This window comes from Pyrgilauda ruficollis, unplaced genomic scaffold, assembly GCF_017590135.1.
Source record: "Pyrgilauda ruficollis isolate IOZ18807 unplaced genomic scaffold, ASM1759013v1 scaffold15, whole genome shotgun sequence".
In the NCBI taxonomy this organism is placed as follows: Eukaryota; Metazoa; Chordata; class Aves; order Passeriformes; family Passeridae; genus Pyrgilauda; species Pyrgilauda ruficollis.
The window spans coordinates 8,972,283-8,989,679 of NW_024513654.1; the positions used below are offsets into that span (position 1 = coordinate 8,972,283).

Here is a 17,397-nt window from a genome sequence, read left to right on the forward strand (position 1 = left end):
AGTGCTCACTGAGGGTCTCTCATGTATTTTCAGCCTCTGGGTATCTTTGACTGTTCCAGAAACTTTTGGGAGGACGTCATTTCCCCTTGACTTTCCCACCAAGGTTCTTCAGCTAAGGTATGTTTGTCTGTATTTTTTTTTGTATTGGTTTTGTTAGGTGTGGAAGACAGAAAAACTCTGTCACATTATGTAGAACATATTTCTGGTTATTACATCTCCTTGTGTTCAGATTGCAAGAAGTTGGGGTAGTACAAAGCCTCGTTCCAGATCTGTGTGTCCAGCTCAGGAAGGACTGGTACTTTTCATTGGATCTCGCCTAAGGCTCACTCCTGATTTGTGCAATGGTTTCTATAAAGCAGCTTTCTGATCCAAGTGGGGACTGCTCCAAATCCTCTTCCACTCTGGTTCCATCAGTCCTTAGTCATTGCTGGTGGGATCAGTCATTTAGCAGCAGATTCTGCCAGCTGTGCCCTTACACTGATGGCAAACTTTGGCTTCATGTTAACTTGGGACAGTCAAAGACATCATTCCATGCAACCCTTTTTTTCCCTACAACCTCTAGAGGCCCTGGGCACAGGCCAGCTGTGTGACCACAGACATGGAATATCACCCTGTGCCTTTGGCTGCCCTTCAGCCTCCACCTAATATTTTTAGCTTTCTGTACTCTTACCAGGAGAATTGTCTCTTCTTACAATATTTGTAGCACACTGGGTGGATTAGCAGTTCTGCTCACTCCTCCTCTGGTCTCTAGTAAAAAGCAAATATTCAAAAATGACTCCTTAATTTTGATTAAGGAAGAATTATACTTCCTAACACTGCATGACAAAGCATCCTTGTTTAAAGGACTTTGTTTGAACTGGCATCTAAACTTGGATGTCTCTGTCACACAGCAGGTGCTTCAGATCACTAATCTCCTGCAGTACAAACTGGTATTTATTCCTGTGCACTCTCAGATCCTTTTACTTGGCATAGCAAAGCATACCATGCACCCCACAAATTGTGCTGGTGAGCAAATTTAGTTGTACATCAGCAGATTACCTATAATTAACTCCATCACAGTGAGATCCTTGGATATCCTCATTGGGAGGATTAATGTCTTCTCCAAGGACAGAAGCAACCCTGCAGGGAAGATGGAGCTGCAAGGTTCTGCTGGCAGAGATTTGAGCTGGTTAAAGCCTTTGATGATCAATCTGAAGTCGTTTATATTTCAAAGTCCAGGCTTTGACTTCCTTGAGCTGCAGCACTGGGTAACTACAAATATCTCAGGGTTTCTTATCAGTCCTGTGCATCTAGATAAACTCTTCATTGATTTGCTCTAATACCAGGCTGTCAAGGTGCTCAGCTGGGATGGGGTTTGGCATGACTAGAAGTCAATGGTTTGTCTGTGTTTGGAATAGTCAACTTAAATTTTATATTCAGTGCAGAGAAACTGGGTCTTTCAAAGCCTGTTATGAGTGATACATCTGGATGCTTGAGGCATCTGTTCTCAGATCAGAAGGCCTGTGCCCTAGAAATGAATGTTTCTTCCTAGAGTGAGAGACAGATAGAAATATCTAGGCTTAGCTGGGTGAAGGTCACCAAATGCACTGGTCCTTCAGTCCAGTTCAACTTTTCCTTAGCCTGTCAGTAATCCCTCAGTGTCAGCAGGACTCAGCAGCACTTAGGACAATTTTTATAGGCTATAGGAGGCACAGACAAAGCAGAAGAAAGAGCAAGGTGTGGCAAATAATTTATATCATTGAGACCTGTAAGTCCACTCCAGTTTTATGCTAATAATGCTTTTTTAAAAAATACCTCCAAATTATCACCCCTTCTGACTGTACTAGAGCACCACCTGCTACCTTGCAGACCTTGTAGGTCTCACAGATGCAGAAGAGGGAGGGGAGGCAGAATCACAGCTCCTCTCAGGCTAGAGGTGGGGCTACAATTGTGGTCACAAAGTATGCAATACTGCCCCAGTTGGTTAACTCCTCTGGATTAAGAACCCACAATAGTTTCCTGTGTTGCTATTTCAGACTTTCCCATTTGATTAGCACCACGTTTGTTTTTACTCATCTAAGTATCTACTAGATATATTAGCAAGTGGATTTTCCTAGGTAATAGTATATAATAATCTAATTTCTTATAGGGATACATTTAAGAAGACTAAATAATGAATCTTCTGATTTGGAGTGAGCTGTGTCTATCCTTCAGTCTTGTCTTTTATTGCCATTGCATTTTCAATCTTATTCTTTCCAAAATAAATATCCAAGGGTTGAAATGGAAATTTCTAAGGTGTGTTATGAACATTAAGGCATGCTGATGTAAAAATGTGAGGACTCCTCAAGGTTTTCATTCTGCCTTGTTTCCTCTTCATGGAAAGTGCTGGTTTGACGTATGGCACAGCAGCAGCCACCAGCTCATCCCAGTTGCTGTCAGAGGTGTCTGCTGCAGTACATTGCTGTTACACTGGCACTGAATGGCTGTAGGTTTTTGTTCCCCCCTCTGCTGGATAGCTAAAATGTGTGTATCTGTGTGAGCCTGCCATGAGGACAGCTGAAACCACACTGGCATAATGAGCTGGAAGTGGATTTCCAGCCTTGCGCCATGGCTCCTGTGATTAATGCACATGTAATAGGCCGCTTCTGCACTGAAATTCCTCTCCTGAGCGGGAATCATTCAGCTCAACAAGTGTTTGAGGGTCAGGACTTTAATTTGTATTAATGTAATCTATTGGTGCTTTTCTGCCTCAAACAGCCCTGCATGTCAAAACTTGTTGGAAGTATTGCTCTGTGTGTGCAGTGGTGTCCACGTAAACAGAACAGAGAAAAGTTTGTCTGTGATCACAGACTCGTCACAGATTTCAAAGAGAGAAAACTGAAAAACTTTTCTATTCAGAGATATCACTGCAGAGACCTGGGGAGATGCATTTAGGTGCGTGGACTCCTGTCTCAGACAAAATGTCTCAAGGTGCATTACACCAGGGCAGATGTTGCAGAACACATAACCTTGACAAGGGTCCATGGAGAGGAGAATGAAGGCAGGATGCTGCCTTTGGACTGCACCTCTCCTGAAACACAATGATATTGTTGATATCAAGCTACCACTATTAAACAGTGAGCTCATCCTCTTTTCTCCATAAGTGCTGCAGAATTTCTGAGCTGACATCTTCATTTTTCAGCAAGTGATTGGGACAAAATTGCTCTTATTTTTAGATTTAAATGATAGTTGATTAACAACAAAAATTCCCCATAAAGATTAATTTTATGCAATAATTCCATCCATTCTTTCATGCAAAAATATCCAACCAGCTCTAGTGCAAGACACTACTAAAACCTGTTAAAAACACTTTTGATTTGGTTTTCTCCTACATCTGATTGCACCATATTAAGGTTAATGCATTAAATTAGTGTTAAAGCTCATATTGGTTACAGCTGAAATAGCCAAGATATTTCAGCATGAAGATATGAAAGGTGGAAGCTCTCCAAAGTCACCTAAACGGGTGCATTGTATGAAACACTCTAACATTGTTGAAATCAGTTCCAGTCCAGCCCTTCTGATTTTCATTAACCTTGAATTGTCACCAGTAAAAGTTAAAATGTATTAAATACATGCTGAAAACATCCTTCACTACATTGCTGCAGTGGTGCTGCCGCAGAATGTATCTTTGGCACATTTGGTGCTCTGGAACTTGGTGGCATTTGTTCTTGTATGCTTTTTCCTTGGTACCTTTATTGTTTGCAGATTTTCTGTCATGAGGACTTTGTCTAGGTAGCTACAACATACCCTTTTGGCTTTAGAATCAAGAATAAAAAAATATAAGTTGTCTTAGTGAAATTATTTTAAAAGCACTATCAGGAAGTCTGAAGCAAATTAATGCTACCTAAGCTTATTGAGCATGAACTTGAATTGGCATCAGAGAACAGTTCAGGTTGGAAGAGACCTTTAGAGGTCATCTAGTCCAGCTTCCAAAAGATGGGCAATATAGTAATCCACTGTGTTAGAAAGATGGTACTGGATGAAAAATGTTTGGATGGGACTGTAAAATGAGGTATTTTAATGGAAAATATGTCAACATACGGGACATTACTTTTCATTGACAGGTGTTATCCAAACCTGTTATTAATTGAGCAATCCAGCCTTGCTTGTTTCTTGCTGGAGAGGCTGCAGAGGTGATAACACAGGTGTGTGTTAATCAAGTGTCAGTGGATCACATGCTTCTCTCTCTTGCAGGACTTAGCATTCATCAGGCTAAGAGTATCTCCAAATAGCAGTTGATTATCCTACCCAACATCCTACCAGGTTGGTAAGTGTTCTGCCATTTTACAGATAAAGGTAATTATAAAAATACTGACTGGGAATCATAAAATATAAAAACTTCTGACTGGGAATCATAAACAATTGCATAAAGAACATTATTCCTCCACTTGCGATAAAGCACCTGTATAGAATTTATGAATTATTAGAATTTATGAAAGCACCTTTGTAGAATTTATTTACTGTTTTACTCAGCCCAGCAGGAATGGGTACCTTTACAGGAGAAGCTACCAGGTGATATCCAGTCATCAAACTGAACTTACATCAGAGTAGATGGTAACATGTCAGTGTCCCATGCAGAAATGTCACTGCTGGCTTCAGTAAATTAACAAGATAATATTTATATATTTATAGTTTGGGGATGACTTCTTCATGCATGTAAACAAGGATGTTTTGCTTCCAAATCAGTTTCAGGTACAATTAGGGTTGCCTTAAAGCATGATCTGATAATCAAACTATGAAAACCTAGAGGCATGAGTAGCTTAACAACATCTTCACCTGATTAGAAATTAGAATTTTATGACCACATGGACAATGAGGGAAATACAGACTTACTCAGCACTCTGTGATTAAATTGATTGACTGGAATGGACATTTAGAAGCCTTGTTATGGAATGTATTTATCTTGACAAGCGCAGCGGAAGAGCAGTTGTTGTGCACTGAAAGAAGTTGCTCCAAGTCATTTCAGCCATTGGTTCATGTCCAGTAACACTTCCAAGATGGGACTTCTTGACTATTTTAGCATGAATGCTTGAGAAACAATTGGATGCTTTGGGAATGAGGTTAGGTGATGATTTACATAGGAATGGTCAATAAACACCTTCTACCCATCAAGAGCATGTGAAGCTTGTGCAATGATCCTCTTCAAACTTCTGACCCAGGATAACCCATGTTATCTGTCCATCCCATTTGAGTGTTGTAAGAACAGCTGTGTGTCCTTATATATTCTAGTATCACAGTAATGGGAGCTGTAACTGCCTCAGCTAGACAGATAAAATAGCAGGGGACAGAGATCATCCCTGGCACCTCTGCTGGGTACCTCCTCTCTATGGATGAATCATTCTTTATCAAGGTAGATTATATATATGTCCTTTCTCATGACTACATATGTGGCAGGATTGGCAGGCCATGGTAATGTACTGGTTATTTTGCTACATTTTTTATAAATATCTTTTTATAAAAGATAATTACAATTAGAGGTTCCATACAGTGCTCAGGATACTTGCAGAAAATGAGAAAATAAATGTTTCTCAGGTGTCTTAGAATGGAGCAATATGTGAAACAGAGCAGCCCAATTTTTTTTCTGAATCATTGCCTGTTTTACAGTTACCTTTTTATGTGTTCCTTCTTTGCTATTTTTTAATTGAACACGAGGAATCCCTGATTAAAATAAGTCTGTGGAATGTTGTTTGCATGTACCTGTCACTTAAAACAATGCAATTGAGATGTTGTAGATGACAGCCAGTTCTGGAATAACCAGTACAAAGAACACTTAAAAAATTAAGATATGAAGGTCAGAAGATGATACATAAATGCTTCATCACATTTCCCAGATTTTTTCTGTACTCATAGATCCTTTAGTTTGTAAAGGGGTTTAACTGAGCATATAGAGGTTTAACTGAGCATACAGAGATAAAATGGCAGTTTGCCAATAGTAGGCAAGGAAAGAAGCCATCCTATATGGCAGCACACTGGTTTCCAAACTGTAGGTGGTAGAAACCACTTTGGAAACCTATTTCATTAAAGAAAGAATGATGTTCCTGTCAAACACAATTACAGTGTTCTCAAGCATGGCTGAATTGGATGTACCTTGTAGCAACACTTCGGGAAAACACCTTGATCAAAAAAAGAATGCTTTGGTGATTAATCCCATTAACATTACTGTTGCCTAAAGGGTTCTGACAAATGCAATGTGGTTTTAATTAGGGAATTGATACAAATATATTCTGGTAAATTGAATTGTTGGCATGCAAACAAACTGGTTTTATTTATTTATTTTTTAACTGGGAATTTAAATGACAGAAAAGATATGTTATCAATATTTAAGCTATTTCCTTTCATTACTCCCAGAAAACAAAATTAAACCCCAACCTGGATAATCATGTAAAAGTGTACTTTTTAAAGCCACAATTTGACATCCTTCTCCATTAAGTCTCTTTTCATTCTGGGGGTCTCCCTCCCCCATGTTTATGCTCTCCTTCAATAACAGAAAACAATGCTGCTCCTCACAAACAATGGGATGTGACTGTCTGAGCACAGCTCAGACACTTCTAATGGCTCTGCTACTCTGCACAGCTCCTGCCCCTCCCTCAGTTACTCCTCACACCCTTCCACTGCAGTTGGACCAGTGTGATGGTTGATGAGGACTTCTTTTTCAGGTGGATCATTTCCCCTCTCTTGATCACTGCACACCTCCCTGATGAGAGGGATATGTTTTGCCATCAGCATGTTTTAACCAAAAGATCCAAAAGGAATGGTGTGTTTTCTTGAAAGGTAGGAATAAAATGGAAAAAGTGAACAAGGAAGGCTCAGGTCTTCTTAAACCTGGTCTTTGGACTTTATTGGATAGGCTTTTCAGGGACTGAATGTATTTATTTCAGCATTTCCAAGTGATTGTGTTTGGAGAGATGGAAGACTAAAACAGGATACTCGCAGGGCAAATAAAGTGATTGGGTGGGTTAGAAGAAAAGTTGGATGGGTAGATTTTTATCAGGCTGTGAAAAAGGTAAACCCCAAACTTCTTTCAGCTCTCCTATTCCCCTTAGTGCAGTCCAACCCTGTCTGCCTTAGTTATCCAGCATTATTATTTTATTGCTGTTTAAATATATTTGATTCAAATATACAAATATTCAAATTCAAACTTCACCTCTTTATCCATTATGAACACATCAGTCAAGGAAGCAAGAAATACCATAGACTAAAAAACACCACCTGTGTCTTATCAGAGGCCTGATGGTGTTTTAAATACTTGAGTGTTTTCTAAAGATGTCACCTAGTTACACTGTGATAAACTACTCATCATTCAAATAGAATTTCTGACCACATAGTTATGTCTTGTCATCCCTGTTCTTCTTGGCTGATGAAAAAAAAAATCTACTTTGTTATACCAGTGGAAATCTGGAGTCATCCCAATTTCTATTGATGTAAAAGGGACCAGAATCTGTCTCATATAATACTTTGTATAGCACTTCAACTTCTGCACTGTAAAGTATCTAAAGTGGGGCTTGGAATGCTCCTTTCATTAAAAATGAAATATATTTATCAAGAAATTACATCAGCTTTAGAAAATATTCTGAAGGTAGTGCAAAGATAACAGATACCATTCCTTCAATTTAGAATAGAGGTGTGGATAGCCATAACTGCCTGACTTTAGGCATGCCCTGTAACCTAAGTTAACCTGAGATTAAAGTATTGTAACCTGAGATTAAAGTATTGCCCGAATTAACAATTTTAATTAATGGACCCTAATAAACTTTGTGAACTGAAAAATGGAGTATGTTTTACCCCTGTACTAAATTTGAGAAAGTTGCAGTGCCCTGGCATCATGAAGACATACTCAGACATCAAACTCTCAGTGTCTGAACAGTGAGTGAAAAATGGGATGACAGGAAGAGAGAGGCCCAAGTAACCTCAGTGCACAAAAGTATCTGTTTGCTAATGACATGTTTGTTTTAGACCAAAAGTTTATTATTGCAGTCAGTAAAGATTTGAGTTGAATTGCACACACATTTTCTGGAAGAATTGGTGAAAGCTTGTATTAACAGGTTTTGAAGGATAAAAACTTCACAATGAAAATCCACTTTGTGGCAGACTATTAAGGCTACCAGCAAGAGAACTACAGAGCATCCCAGGAAATGGATTTAACACAAAAACCTGTTTTCTGCAGGTAGAATTTACTTTCTGGCACTGCTTTGATGATTACTCAAGATCCTGTGTGTGCCATGGATTTTCATCTGCCGGTGGTGTTTGCATTAAGTTGTGTAACTGCTTCTTAATGCCGGTTACGTAAGGATGCATAGATTGCAGCTCCCTGAGGTGTCCTGCACAAACCACAGCTGATAGTGCGAGCCTGGTTTCAAAGGTTACTCTCGGCTGAACAAATTTTACATTAATTAAGTGCTCCCTGCGTAAGTTTTGTGCTTGGTTAAGACAGAAGTGTGGAGTATAAACTCAAGTAGGGCTCAGAAAGTGCCTGTGGTTGTCCTGTAATAGAGTGTATAAGTTTTGTGATATTTATTTGGGATACCATACACCACTGTGACGCAGCTTTCCTGGTCAAGGCGGGGACTTGCTACTGGATTTTGCCATGCTATTATTTTACCCCAAGGATTTTAGGTTATACGAGCTGAAATACAAATAATATGTAGATAGAGAAAAGATCAGAAGACACAAAACATTCATGCAACTTTCAAAAGAGGGGTTTTAAAATTTATTTTATACTAAGTTTACTGTTTTAGCCCTTTTTCTTGTATTTAATTTTAATTAGGCTAAGTCAGGATCTGTACTGAGGAAAAAGAGTGAAGATATCTTGGGCACTGCTCTAAATACAGAATGTAGTGTAAAATGGAAGAAATTGAAGAGAATGCAGATGAGAAAAGAAATCTCAGTTTAGCGAAAATGAAAGTTTAAATCAGAAGGATTGTAGACACCATTGGAATTTAAAATGTTTTAGCTATAACATTACCTCCTTTCCTTCTCTATCCTTAATTTAACACCTTTCTAAATTATTCATTTGAATTCCCATAGCAAACACAAGTTACATTTAAGGCACTTCTTCACTGCAGGGCTCCACCAGGTTATATTTTATAGCGTGATCCTCTGAAAATGCACTCCTTACTTTGTATGCAGCCTCTTAAAATTCTGAATATTAACTGACCACAGGGATATCACATATATCTATGGTCAGGAAGCATCTACATAGGGTCCCCAAAGGAACAGAAAAAGCAGAGAAGCAAAGACACAGTGGATCATGCTACTGGCCACAAAGTTGCAAAATGGCACACAGACTCTTTAATTGTGCATTATTCTGCTTCCAAATATTCTAAATACAGACATGGATGACTTTTTCTCCACATCTTCCTTTTCATGAGATTTTAAAATGCCTAGAATAGAAAATAAATAATATTTCAAAATATATTGGCTCTTATTTTGAGGGCTGATCAGAAGCAGATAAGGTATCTATGCCAGTCCTTGAAGTATTAGTTAAAATATAGTAACCAAGTTATTTTTAGTAGCAGGCATTGCTCGGGTAAACAAGCTATGAAATTTTGCTTCATGTTTCATCATACTGGGTAGGATTACTGATGGTACCTCCTGGTCCATACATACTAATGATCTACCAGAAGAGCTGAAACTGAATGAGGAATGGTCAAAAATGTCAGATGATGCCATAATGTAGGTTGGACTTGGGGCTGATATTTGAAACATACTTCTCTTGGAAGACTGTTCCAGAAATAACTTGCTATGTGCACAGCAGCCTTCTCCAGTTTCTGATCTGGCCAGTGCTTCCCTAGTATTTTTTATGCATTAATTTAATTAGCACATTCTAAGCACATGTCATGTAAGAAATACTAAACACTAACTATTCACAAAAACGTATCTGAGCAATGTCACTGGTGAAAATGCACAGAAAGTTCTTTTGTGAAGAAAGCTGGTGGGGAACACAAATGAGCTTGTTTGGGGAAGCTCCGTTTAATCTCAGAGACACTGCAGTAGCTCAGGATGAGAAGAAAACTTTTAGCAAGGAAAAGCCACAAGCAAATGCATGCCCAGTACATTTTGACCACTAAAAGATTCCAATTTCTGAATGCACATACAAAGTGTACTGGTCTGCTCATTACTTTTTGTATTTCATAACATAAATATAATATTTATCATTTATTATTATAATCATTATCATATTTACAAACTGAAAGAGGGGAAACTTTGGCTAGTTATTAGGAAAAAGTTCTTCACTGGGAGGGTGGTGAGATACTGGAACAGGATGCTGCTAAGGGAGGATGGGAATGCCCCAATCCTGGAAGAGTTCAAGGCCAGGTTGGATAAGGCCTTGAGCAATTTGGTCTACTGGGACATGTCCCTGCCCATGGTAGGGGGGCTTGGGACTAGATAACCTTTAAGGTTCCTTCCGAGCCCTTAAGATTCTATGATTCTATTATACCAGTATAGTCAATCCATAACATTAATTAAAAAGTTCAGTCACAAAATGCAGAGGTGGTTATCTGCAGTTTGCTAATGTTTTTCCTCAGAAGAAATAGGACACTGTGGCTTCAGGAGGCTCCTCTTCTCTTTCAGCATGACTTCTATTGCCTGTTAACACCAATTCTAGTTTACCTGAACTACTGTGACGCTTTCAGTAAATTATGCTGATAAACAGGTGCTCAAATTTGCTCAAATTTTTTTATGCTGGATGAAATGTTTTTTCTTTGTAAATTTGTGTCTCTGAAAGACAGGGCTTTAAAAGCCAAAATCTGATATAATCTTCACTTGTACCGCAGGCTAAGTTGATGACATTAAGTTGATTACAAAGGCACCAGTCGCTTTTCTCCCTCAAAAGACCTGGCTCAAAACATCCCTGTCCTACAGCCTGGGGTACTTTGCTTCTGGAAATATTTAGTCTCTCTTTGTAGGTAAAGGCAAAATAAACCAGAACCCTCCAGCAACCACTCTTGCTTTATTCATTCTGTGGAAATAATGAAAGGGGAAAGTGTAGTAAGAATAAAGTCGGCATGTATGACCCTTCATTATCCTAAATCTGAAAGAGCTGTGGGGTGACTTAGCCCCCAAGCAGCTTTATGCATCCAGCCTGTCATGCTGTGACCCATGCAAGTTTCCTGAAGCAATGGCTGGTCATGTATGAAATATCAAGTTAGTAATATGTTCTGTTGTTTTATATAGGGGAAAGACAGGACCTGCAAAAACATCATCTTCTAGAAAGAGATTATAACCTTTTCAAGGCCTCTGCCACTTCACAGGCACTATCCTGCAATAACAAGGCAATTTAAGAGTTTAGGGTATACAAATAAAAAGATTTCTGTTCTCATGAAGGTATAAGGTGCTTAGGAAAGTATTAGGTTATGCTTGAAACAGTGAAAAAAAAACCCTGTGTAAGATTTTATCATGATATGAGTTGAATATCTGTAATTTAGTAACTGAAAAAGTATACTTTTGCTGGGTCCGTTGGTATAGTTTTGGTCAAATGATCACCCACAGTTTTTGAAATCTATCATTGTAATACAAGTTCAATGGTTGGCTGGATCTTAGGACTGAAGGACATTTTTCTGCAGTCCCAGATGCAAGAGACACATAAGTGGGAGTGGGAAAAATGCCTTTGTTTGGGAAACACACTGTGGGAAAATTGCTCAACATGATTTGAGTGTCAGAATTGGAATGTAACAACTGGTGTACCAGATTAGTGCAGAGAGAAGGCCAAAAGCAAAAAGCCTGCTTTTTGTCAGGGTTTTCAGTTAATTTTGTCATGCTGAGACAACATTAACAGTTGATTGTGTTCACAGATAAAATTTCAGTTACATAAATTAGTTATGTATATCTATGGTAAACTAAAGACCTTCTATTTTTTAGTGAAAGTGACTTACACAAAGGAAATATGTCTAGACATCTCGGGATTTTTAGTTGTGTTGTGCTTTTTGCAAAGCCAAAATCAGCAAATCTGTTTTGTTTGCTTGGATAAACTGGGGAGCAGGGAGTGTTGCCCTTAGTAGGTGTCTCTTTGTTCATCTATATGAGACAATCACATAAGGGATTGGGAGTGTAAAGCCTTCATTGGAATGTATGGCAGACTGCATCAGGACCATTGCATCAGAGCAGAATTGATGCCCAGACACTTTCATAACTCTCCCAGGTTGTTTCAGAAGATGTCTCCAAAATTCTGTGGAAATTTCCCAACCATCAGGTCTTGTGTCTTTCACTGCAAAGGCATTAAGACTCTTCCACTGTCCCTCTAGCAGTGCCTTGATTATGGTCCCAAATACCTGAAAATGAGGGGTGGGATATCATGGGATTCAACACCTGGGTCACACCATCTGTTGCAAAGCCTCTTGTGCACTGTTGTTGAAAGAGCTGTCCTTGATCCCAACTTCCACTATCTACAGTACTTTACAAGGTGTGACAAGTCCTCCTAAAGCCAACAGCTGCACAATAGAGCAAACCTGAGCAGTGAAAAGTGCCTCCTTGTCAGATAATGATGAAACTCTTGCCTAGAACCTCATATTACTTAGGGGTTGTGTTATTCTAGAAAAATTCACAGTTCTGTTACTCAAGGATGAGTCACAGCAAATTTTATAAGATCATGATTTTGTGATTTTTCTGTGAGATGCCATTTTTTTCAAAATGGCCCATACTGTTCTTAGCTCTTAGATTTCTCTATTTTCTCTTATATCCCTTGGTTTCTTTTTTGGAAGGGTAGAAAGCAGTTCTGATTCCTGGAGAGGGAACTAGATGAGAAGAAAGTCTTTGCTTTTCACAGAGAAATTGACAAGTTTATTTGGCTTGACAATAAAGTTATTAGTGAAACTTGAAGTACCTGCAAATGCAATGTATCCTTTAAATACTAGAATCCCCCACAGATACCAATTTTTTATGATTTACAGGTGGATAATAATTTGGAATATCCAACAGTATTTAGGGTCTATATGCCATAAATTAGTTGCTTCATCTGTTGTTTTTTACATAAAATCAGCTCTTGGATAGAATGTCAGCTGTGCAAATACCTCAAGAAAAGAAAGTGGAAAAGTGTAACCACCCTTATATTACATCCCCCTTGCTCACAGCAGGCAGGGGGAAGCCTGCATTGTTATGGCAGATAATTGCTCAAGGCATGAGTATGGGAGAATCTTGTTCCAAATTCTGACATTCCTCATTGCTAAATTTAAAATGCTGGCAAATCCCTTTGGATAGTTAGGATTTTTTGATTTGTACAAAACGCAAGTATGTGAGTAATTCCTTGATAGAAAAATGGTGTTAAGCTTGGAAGTGTGAAAGTTAGTTGTACTGGTTTTAACCCAGTTAGTTATACTGGATCTTTCTGTTAGAACAAAAGCCTTTTTTGTACTAAGGGGAGTAACAAGTTCAAGGGAAAAGCTAGGAGCTTTTTGGGCTAAAATGCCGTTACCTTTTCAAAATTACAGAAACACAATATATTTCATAGGAGAGAGTCACTGTACTCCTAATGAATTTTGTATTTGTTCTCAAGATAAGAGGGATGAAATAGAAAAGAAAAAAATCATTTGTCTTGAAAGGAGGAGATATTAAGTACACCCAAACCATTTTTCATACAATCTTATCAGCCCATTTTGTGGCCACTTGCCACTCAGATGCTCTTAATATATTGTATACCAAAGGCAATACTGCTGACACTGAGTTCTGCCACTGCCAAACTGCATATTCATTATTGTTCACAGTCATGTGAGGTCAAGTTCGGTCACTGCTAACAAAGAACCTTTGTCTGGATCTTTACTCCCTCCTCACACAGTTTTCGGTTTCCTAACTTTTGTAATGCTCCCCAAGTTGAAAGTTTCTTTTTAAATAGGATGCTGTGTACTCTTTTGTAAACATGTCTCCATTACTAAAAGTGACATCATGGGAATCGCTGGAAATGGGCTCAGAGAACAGAGCCAGGGTAGAGCTGATGTAAAAAGAAGTCCCCTTGTCCCTGCTCCCTCCTCCTCTGCACGGAATTGTCCAGCAAACAGGTACTTTGTTGAACTCTGCTGGAACCTTCATGAGGAATTTAAACATAGGAAGGACTAATCATTATTTTAGAAAAAAAAGAGTCCTGCCAGCTCTTTCTCCTCTGCAGGCTGGTATGCACGAATGTGGTCAGCAGCTTATTCACACAAAGCCAGGGTTCTGCTCATTTGCCATCGTATGCAAATCACCTCCCTGGACTCGTTGGCACGGCAAACACTTCAGTTTAAGGACTTTAAAAAGATGTATTGCAAAACTCAGGCATGCTCCCACTCCTACTGAGATCAGTGGCAAGCCTCCTATTGGCTTCAATGGAAGCAGGATAGAATCTCCCTTTTCTGGAAGGGAAAACCCAGCGGTATTTGGGCTTTTAGGAGCACATGCAGCTCTGAAAGTCTGTTCCTTCAGGGCATTCCAAAATTTTTCCCATTTGCTTGATTCCATGGCAACACAACATCACCCCACATCAAGCTTTCACTACTGAAATGAGATTTTACTACTAAGCCTGAGGATTTATACAAGTGTAAAAAGATCTTGCTAAGCTGCAATTCCCATTAGACTAATTCAGGATCCTTTTCAAATGAGTGGCAAAATTATCTCTGGATTTATTTTACAATACGCCAAGAATTTTTTAAGGTTAGAAAAATTGGAAAATTGCTCTACAATCATACAAGAAATATTCTTTCATTATTACACAGAATCATTGTTTAAGTAAAACACTGTATCTATTTACTATCCTTTTCAAAACAGTCTAAAGAATAGCCTAAGCAGTTTTCTCATAAATGATACTAAAATCAGACTCTAGAGACTGCACAAAATTCCAACAAAGCCATTGAGGCTTTTGTTCTGATTTTTGTGTTACTTATATCACAGGAATAACTCTTTTGCAACCAGAAAAAATATACAAAAAAATATAGTGCAAAAGTGCATAATGAAAAAAACATGTCAAAAGCTCCATGTTAGGCTTTAAATGTACTATAGTTCATCTTTTATAGAGGGAAGCAAAGCAGACAAGATGGCTTTACACTCAGTGGTTGAAAGTTTGCTCTGAGTTACACCGTAGCACACTGAAAACAAGTTCCCTCTTTGATCCCCTATTTTTATGAGAGGAATGGGGAAAAAATCAAAGTGATTCCACACCTAGAGAAGGTTGTGTGTAAGCAATATTAAGGGTCTTTCATAAAGTACCTACTAAAAAGCTCACAAACAACAACACAAATGCAGTGAAACAATTAAATTATTCAACATCACTAAGAATTTTAAGGGCCTTATGTTTCCTGCATTTTCTTAGACTCAATTTATAAGTGTTCATTGCCATCCCTGTTATATTCAGTTTTCATGTAATCCAGCTCTTGAATCATCTCCTCCAATGTGATTTCTAAGATCATTCAAGCTCTGACTCCCCTCACTGCACACAGACTCGTGCTGGAAGCAATGATCAGGATGTGGGCTGCATCATTTTATTGGGACTTTGCTTCTGTGATCTGCTCCTTACACAGTTACAAAAACACAGATGTAACACTGTATTTCATTTTTCTGAATGGAATTCAGAGCTTTCTCTTTCGGTGCTTCCAACACCCCTGGATCAAACACCACGCAACCTTGAGTGTGGGATGTGACCCTGCTGCTGGTCACCAGATCAAAGACACAAATACTGGACTGCTTATTGCCCAGAAACACAAACTATATGAGTTGTACATTTCATATTTGTACATTTCTAGCTCATATCTTCTCGTATTTTTTAATTTGAAAATTAGGTGTCTTTTATTCTAACATCCACGTTGCAACAAAAAGAAGTATTTTTCCTTGCTAAAGGAGGAAAATTCAGACTCTAAATCCCTTCTAACCCACAAACAGCAGAATGCTCTTTGTAAACTACCAGCTCTAATACTCCAGTGGTATTCCCTGGAGGCACTCAGCTGTGGGAACTAGGGCAGTTCTCCTGCGCATGCAGCAGTTAGGTTTCTGTCTATCACATCTTACGCATTTTCTTTTATGTATGAAAGGCAGTTGTAATTCTCACAATTCTCATTTGTAATTATTTCAAAACAACATCTAGAAGGAAGACCTCAAGGGGGAAACTAACACCTTGCACTACTTAAATCTCTAAGCAGAGTATTTGCATTCGTATAAACATCTTTTGTCACTTTATTCCTGTATTGCACTGCCGTGATTTGGACATTCAAAGAAGAAATATAGGCACGAGCCTTTCTGCTGGGCTGTAACTCAAGCCACCGAGAAACCGTCTTTAAATAGCCCAGGAATGCCAAAGCCAAAAAAATACTCTCGCCCTTGTCTGGTTACATGCAGCAATCTCAATCAACATTTACTTTTGCGCTCAGTAAAAGGCAAACTGGCACTGCTGCAAGGCCGGGCAGGCAGATCGATACCTGTCCTGAAATTTCCGCGACTGCTCGCAGAAGCAACTGAGTCGCTGCAAACCCATTTAAAGACCACTTCACATCACTCTTCTAGCGTTTTCCTGTCCAGCAGCTCAGATTTGAGAGCCAAACAGCCGTGAGTGGCTGCTCTCTCTGGGCTGGGGGAGGGGGCGGAGGGAGCGGCTGTTGAACCACGCAGCGGCTGCACCAGAGCCGGAGCGGCCCCGGGCACGGCTGGGCAAGGCCGTGGTGCGAGGGCTGTGAGGGCGGGAGGGCAGCGCCGGGGCCCGGGGCCGGGCAGGGCCGCGCTGCGGGCCGGGCGCTCAGGAAGTCGCGTCAAGCACGGCGCCGCCGCGGGCCCTGCGGCAGGGCTGGGGCAGCAGCGGAGCCCGCGGAGAGTGCGGGCCCGGGGCCGGCGGCGGTGCGGTGCGGTGCGGAGCGGAGCGGGCGGCGGGCGCAGGGCCAGGTGGGCGAGGGGAGCCTCGGCCATCCTCGGCCACCGGGCTGTGGGGGCCGGGGCCGGCGGCTGCCTGCGGCCGGGGAGGCGCGGGGCGGCCCCTTGGCAGCGGCGGTGCCCGGGGCGCTGCGCACCCCCACCGCGCTCAGCGCCGCGGTTTTATTTATAGCAGGTGTGGTGAGCGGCGGGGCTGGAGCGGGGAGCGCTGCTGAGGGAGCCCTGGTGAGCCCGGAGCGCTGCTGGAGCCCGCGGGGATGGCGGTGGCCGGCAGGTGAAGAGCGCCAGCGCCGCAGCGGGGAGCGGGCGCTCGGCGGGCGGGTTGGCTCACAGGTAGGTATGCGGCGGCTGCTGCTGCTCAAACGGGCTTTTAATTGCGTATTTTTTAAAGTTCATCTTTTGTATATACCGGTGCAGCCAAGGTCACCTTGAGCATGAGCGGAACGCATTTCGGTTCCAGCGTTTGAGGTTTCCAGGCTTTTTTTTTTTTTTTTTTTTTTTTTTTTTTTTTTTTTTTTTTTTTTTTTTTTTTTTTTTTGTGTATTAAATTATTTTTTTCTC

The 17,397-nt window shown here is 40.3% G+C and overlaps 1 protein-coding gene across 5 annotated transcripts in view; it reads left to right on the plus strand.

The window, feature by feature from the left end:
- Positions 1-16,809: 16,809 nt before the first annotated feature.
- Positions 16,810-17,397, plus strand: part of GPAM (glycerol-3-phosphate acyltransferase, mitochondrial) — a 30,805-nt gene continuing 30,217 nt past the window's right edge. For 3 of the 5 annotated variants that reach the window (XM_041461231.1, XM_041461230.1, XM_041461232.1), the window contains exon 1: positions 17,009-17,169. The gene's annotated coding sequence lies outside the window, so the exon portion shown is untranslated. Of the gene's footprint in view, positions 16,849-17,008; positions 17,170-17,397 lie in introns of those variants that run through there. The other 2 variants (XM_041461229.1, XM_041461228.1) reach the window with 2 other exon arrangements.